At 41.7% G+C, this 6807-nt stretch overlaps 1 long non-coding RNA gene across 1 annotated transcript; it reads right to left on the bottom strand.

The window, feature by feature from the left end:
• Positions 1–4427: 4427 nt before the first annotated feature.
• LOC104422783 lies at positions 4428–6726 on the bottom strand. The gene is made up of 2 exons (XR_005548079.1): positions 5332–6726; positions 4428–4709 (listed from the first exon to the last, which is right to left on the bottom strand). It is a non-coding gene; the product is annotated as an uncharacterized LOC104422783 (long non-coding RNA).
• Positions 6727–6807: the final 81 nt, after the last annotated feature.

Raw genomic sequence — 6807 nt, 5'->3', positions numbered from 1 at the left:
GACATCAAATTTGGGAAATTGTCAAAGAAATTGAAAGTTCAAATGTGACTTTGGAACCAAGGGAGGACAGCATTATTTTGGCTTCAATTTGGATAATTTGGTGGATATTAGTGCAAGAAAGTAAGTGGGAACATTAGATATTTGTTTGAGGGCTTTAAGGAGACCAGGCATTTAATTACTTGGCTAAGATGGTTGACTATATTTCCCTCTTAGCTGGCTTCCATCACACGATTCAGCCCCCTTCATTCGGACTCTCTCAGCCGCACACGCACCGCAGCGTCGACTTCTTCTCTTTAGTGTGCTACTTCGCTTTCATTTTCTTCTTGTCACTCCACCGTCTGCCCATTCACCATCCACCGAAGCTTTCATTTTTCCCTGCTCCGCTCACTCGGCCTCAACCCCACGATCTTCAGTCCAAGCTACCATCACGTTTGCAAGATTTTCCCCAGGCGGCGACCGAAGCTGCTCTCCCACTATCTTTGGTCTTCTACCGCAGTAAATCGAGTCAACAACCCAACAAGTTCCTCCACCGAAGATGACTTCTCATGTGCCCTTCATCCGCCGAGGCTCCTCCATCTGCACGTGTCCTCAACCGAACAACGCCAGAGAATTCAGCCGTGAGTCCAGTAGTGAAATAGAGTCAACGAGCTGATGAAGCCACGCGCGTCCGACGACAGCCCACTCCTCGGTCTTCCTCATCTCACGCCAGCGAAGCTGCTTCCCGTTCGTTGATTCCATCTCCGTGCTCAGCTTCTGCGGGACGTCTGCACGCCGGTCAACAATCGAGCCAGCAGAAGCTCCTCTGTTGACTCCGCATCTCCATCCCACGTCTGCCAGCGAAGCCAGCTCCAACGCCTCCATGTTTCCAGCAACTTCCAGTGTGTGTCTTCGGCCCAGCATCCAGCCCGCTCGTTCAGTCAGCCAAACCGCACGGAGCCAGTGACTTCCAGCCCATCATCTTCGAGAATTCCAGCTTAGCCCATTTGCACGTGGGCCCACCTTCAGCAACAGCTCGTGGGTTATTCTTTAGCCCACGATCAACCCCAGCAGCAGCCCACACGAGTTTCATCTAGGCCCAGCAGTCCATTTGAAGCCCAAGTCCACAAGTGCAGCCCATCTTCAGTCCGGCCCAAGTTTCAAGCCTAGTCCAGCTTCAACCTCCAGCCAACTTGAAGCCCAGTTCAGTTTAGTTTCAAGCCCAGCATTTTGCTATGGGCTTGCAAGGCCTTTGGGCCCGGCCCGAGTGATCATTGACGTCGCCGAAAATTCGGATTTCGGCCACTGTTGCGGTGTTCCGGTCATCGCTTTGCCAAGTGAGTAATCTCACTAATCCTTGTTTAGTAGATTAATTATGCTTAAAGGTTGATTAGATTTAATTAATTGCAATTATGTGGTTAGATTAGAATGGATTAGCGATTATTAGTTGATTTCATTGCATTTTAGTTAGGTGGTTAGTGTACTTATATAGATAATTGCCTATAGTATTTATTGGATGCTTTTTGGGATTTTTCCCAACCCTTATCAAATGTTAATTAGGCAATTCGGGCCTAAATGGAATTTTTAGGAATTAAATATTAATTTTCGAAATTAATTATTTAATTATTTATTTTCTAGAAATTCAACTAGGATGGCCAAGATCGAATTTCGTGCTGATTGTCGTGAAGCAGTCCGTTTATTTATTTGAGCTTTAATTCGTGTCAAATTGATTTAATGATGCATTTTTAACTTATGTTCTTAAATAATGCAATTTTCGCTATGTGATTGATGATTGGTTGAGTATCGGTTGTCAGTATCGAAAGTGAGTTGGTAAATTACCTGGAGAATGCATGTGACCCGGTGAATTGGAGTGTCACCCGGGAAGGGTACGTGGCTCGGTGATTGGATATGTCACCTTGGCGAAAATGAAGCCTTAGAGAATGCACTTGGCTCGGAGACTCGGTATGTCTTCTTGGAGAATGCACGTGGCTCGATGACAGAGTATGTCATCGTAAAAAGGGTCAGATGGGACCATAAAGCCACTAGATCTTGAAAGGGTCGGGTGGGATCATAAAGCTACTAGATATTGGGAGGGTCGGGTGGGACCGTAAAGTCACTAGATCTTGATCTTGAGAGGGTCGGATGAGACCGTAAAGTCACTAGATCTTGAGAGGGTCGGATGGGACCGTAAAGTCATTAAATCTTGGAAAGGTCGGGTGGGACCATAAAGTCATTGAATCTTAAGAAGGTCGGGTGGGACCGTAAAGCCACTAAATCTAATAAAGTTGCTTGGTGGGGCCGTGATTACCACCTATAAATAAGTTGTGTCCTAAGGATCATGATTCATATTTAGGAATTGAGTTGGAATAATTGAAATGATCGGAAGTGGTCTTGTTGGTATATAATTGACTAGGTCTATTGATCATTGCTTTGATATGATGTTGTGAATTGATTGATTTAACGTAAATGATTGATGAATGGTCCGATTGACATGAAATCAACTAGGTCGATTGATCGAGATATCGATCCGTGATGTGATTGCTTGGGTGCTTATTGAATTGTGCTAATATGTAGGTGGAATCTGAGGTCAAGGTAAATCCTTTGACCCTTGCATGTAAAGGCAGCCCGATTAGCGTATTGGTTTCATAATCAAGTCTTAGTGGGGTAGAACTTGCTAAGACATAGTCTCATCAACATTTTAGGCTCGTAGATGAGCTTGTAAAGAAGGAACCAGAAGAGGACGATGAGCCGGTAAAAGATGAAGAGCTTGAAGGATGTGAGCTTAGTGAAGAAGAGTCAGAAGAGGATCGGGATGATCTTGAGTTCAACCCGGATGAGGATTGAGATCCCATCCTCTTTTGTGAACCTTGTAATTATGTATATAGAGTGTGACTAGAATGTTATGAATAGTCTTGTGAATAGACTTTGAGTTATGCCATGTATAAAGGTTCAGTTGTGAATTTCAATATGAAAAAATGGCCTTACTTTTCTATCACATTGTGTTATTGTATGGGAATTTATAACTGCTTCCGCATGTGCTTAATAAACGAAAGGGTCGGTGATACTTAGTCCTGGGATATCGCATTATAAAATCGACCAAGTAGAATGATGTGTGCGTGCCCGAGGGTCGGGGCGTGACAATTTGATCTACATATATCCAACTGAAGCCTTTTTTTGATGCTATGACAAAAGGGGGAGGATGCATGTGATATTTGAGTTTTGCCGAAAGGAGGCTGATGCTTAATTGAATTAGGGATATATTCTGCACAAATTATCTTTTCTGGCGAAAATCAGGTAATCAAACATTTACCTTTATTTGGGAAATGAGAAGACATAATTAAATTAAGAGTGGACTGAAGTAGCAATATTTGTTACAAATGTAGAACCAACAAATACAGATTCGAGCACACCCCCCATTAACAGCACATCCAGAGATAGAGAAACATAATAGACCCATCACAAGCTCAATCAACCGCTTCCTACAAAACACATCTACTTCAAGAACATCAATATGCGCCCTTTTTGCCAGTCACAGCCCTTAAACTTTCTCGATTTAAGTTGCATGTGCCGACCCTCGGATGGTGTGCCAACTAAGATAATCAGACAAATTAGAGAAAGTGTGCAAGATGCTCGAACTTCATGATGGGTTTCTTCTACCCACGAATGTAACTTGCAAATGAAATTGAAGGAATTGACTTTGTTCTAGACGCCTCTTTACTTTCGAGCTCTTTCTTCCTATCCTTCAAATAATATCCTCTTACAAGTAATCCCACACTCTGTGATGAAAGCAGAAACAAGACAAATGAACGGCAAATAGAAGGACAGTGATTTGGATGCACAGCGAAATGTCATTTTGAAACAATAGAAAAGTATTTCAATATGATATAGTGTTTGAAGCTATACACATCATGAATTTATAGAAAAGAAGAGAGATTCAAATATATGGAACTTGTCAAGCTCATATTTCCTTAAACTTCCACAAAGACAGAACATCCAAAAGCTCAGCAGAATAGTAAAACTAACACCCGCCGCATTAATTTGGTAAAAAACAGACTCAAAGATACATGTGAGAAACTTGGGAAGGCTCATTTACATATCAAATTGTGTTACTTCTATAATCTAGCATTATGAGCACCCCGACTAGTACAATAGGGGGAAACTGTTTCAAAGCCTCCCTCTCTCTCATGCTTTTTGTACTGCAGAAAAGATGGTTGACACTCTTAAAGTCCTTCAATGAACAAAATACTGAATAAAGTGATGTTATTTCTATGGTTTGAACCTGTAGTTAGTGTGGCATCCTGCAACATTCCAGTCACCCTGAGAAGGAAGAGAATGTTTTTATCAACGTGGGGGTAAATGGTGACAGTGAAGTCAACTACCTCTATTGGCTTCGGATCTAACATAAGGATACACTAGCTTGTTCAGTTATTATTTATTATATAAGCAACATAAACAATAAAGAATTTGAATACCGTAGAACATGTCTGTATACACTTATTATGTTTGCCGTTAACAGCAATCCATTATTTTCTTGAGCAAGTAATTGAAATCTCACGTCAAGAAGGTATCTTGAACATCATATACGATCTCCTGCTTCGATTCCCACGCTTGTTCCTGCTTGGTATTCTCACTGCACGGTACAAGCCAGCGTTGATCAATGGAATTCAGATACATCTTACCAAATGCCAACGCACATGGACCTCAGTCAAATAACACCAATCGCAGGCTCCCTCCTGTTGATCATCACCAACCATCATAGAATTAACATCATGCCTCAACGTTCATCCCGTGCAGAATCAACGTATATTCCAGTGAGTATAAAGAATCAAGAAATATAAAAGGAAACAAATCTACTGAGAAAGGATGGTGGAACCGGATGTAAGAACGACAACTTGATCGACTAATTCTACTCAAACAACTAAAACCATATGAATCTGTAAATCCATCCGAGCATGACTGACTAGCGAGGCTTCGACAAGTTGAATGCAAGTCAGATTATCATAATACAACTCTGTTAAAGGATTAAACTGAGGCTTCCAACAATGAATTTCATAATGGAGAGCTACTGGACGTATTCTGAAAAAATAAGATACCAAACTCAATCCAGTTTCATCTGGTAAAGAAACATGAGTTGGGAATTTCATCAAATCGGTTGCGTGCACTACGAACAAGGAGCCTAGACACGTTGTCAATGCAATCTTTCATCCAGAACGACTCCCTCAACAACAACATCATCACAAATCATCAGGAAACAACTCGTATTCTCGTTTGTTTACGCAAAAGCAACGTTAACACAACTCAGCCTCGTGTTTCGCCCAAAGCAGGACAGAAGGGAGAGGAGAGAGGAGACATTACCTGGTCGGAGACGGAGCTACGATGGGCGGTGATACCAGAAGGAGGACGTCCGACGAGCAACGGACGCCAAGAATCGGAGTTTGCGAAGGAGGATTGAACCCGAACCAAGCTGCTTCGAAGGTGATGAACTGAGAACAGAGGCGAACAGAGCTCCCGAGAGAGTGAACTCCTAAAACGCCCAAAAACCTCCCGAGTCCGTTCCATCAATGCCCTCCGTTCGAGCTCTCTCTCAGCACGTATGTTCGTTGATGGCCGGCGACGGAAGGCCGGTGGCGGTTACCGGCGGATATACGGGTGCCCAACAGACGATTCGGTTACAAGCTTGTCCAAAATCAGCCTTGAAGAACTTTATCGAGAAGCTCACTCGAACTGAGCTGATTCGTTCGACTCTCTCACCGCGCATTTATCCTTACTCCCGTCGTTCTTAACTTCTTCTTCAAACGACAGGGAGAAGGAGAGAGGCGGGGAGGAAGATGTGCTGAGCACAAATAGAAAGAAATGGGTTAGGACAAATTTGTGACAGCTAAGTTGGGCCAATGGGCTGACACGATGGCCTTGTGGATCAAGTTGAGCTACATGAATTGGACCGACCTTTTCTTTTCTTATTGTGACCGGATTCTTTTTATATGTTGATGTCTTTATTATTTGTCTATTTATTTCGTTTATCATATTTGTTTATTTCATTATTTAATTATTTTTGCTTTTATCTTGCTAATTTTTGTTTTTGTACTTTTATAAGAACAAATGCTATGCTGAAATTATTGATTAACATTCAAGTGTCAGTAGAAATCAAGAGGCATTATTACATTGAAGTACTTTCTTCTTTTGCAATCTTGGCAAAATTGCAAGTTACTCTTGCCAATCGCTTTGGTGAAAATATCCATATTGCTATGGCAAAGCAAGACTACCAAACACAGTGCTAATCAGTGTGACCATTGGAAGTAATAGAACAAGAAAAATGTGAGACAAGAATACACGAGAAATTGTGTCTACATGTGGTCTATTACATATATTTAAAATGGGTAATGATTGACTTAGTCATCAAAAGAAATGACAATAAAGACTATTGCTTCGTTCATTCATTCTATCTCGCATAAAGACTTTTTTTTTTTTTTTGCAGACATTATTGACGCAAAGAGATGAAGAACATGTCAATTGCCAACCAAACAAAATGTGTTGGACAACCTTGTAGTGATCAAAATGGAGAAGTCATAGATTAGACTCCCAGGCCAGCTGTCATAAGACCTCTTTTAATGGCAAACATTTACTTAATTGCACAAGATGGTGCTAAAAATTGGGAAAGTATTTACTTGAGAACCTCTATAGAATGACTGAAAAGCAAACCTTGAATGTCAATTGTTGTCAAATGCTAATAATAAGATCACCTTCGCTATCCTCCCCTGAAGCTTGACTAGTACTGGATCCGTACTAATTCCACTTTGGAAGTTCAGATGGGTGCTCAATAGGTTCGGGGAT

Source organism: Eucalyptus grandis, chromosome 2 (assembly GCF_016545825.1).
Source record: "Eucalyptus grandis isolate ANBG69807.140 chromosome 2, ASM1654582v1, whole genome shotgun sequence".
NCBI lineage: Eukaryota > Viridiplantae > Streptophyta > Magnoliopsida > Myrtales > Myrtaceae > Eucalyptus > Eucalyptus grandis.
This window is presented reverse-complemented; position numbering and strand designations above follow the sequence as displayed.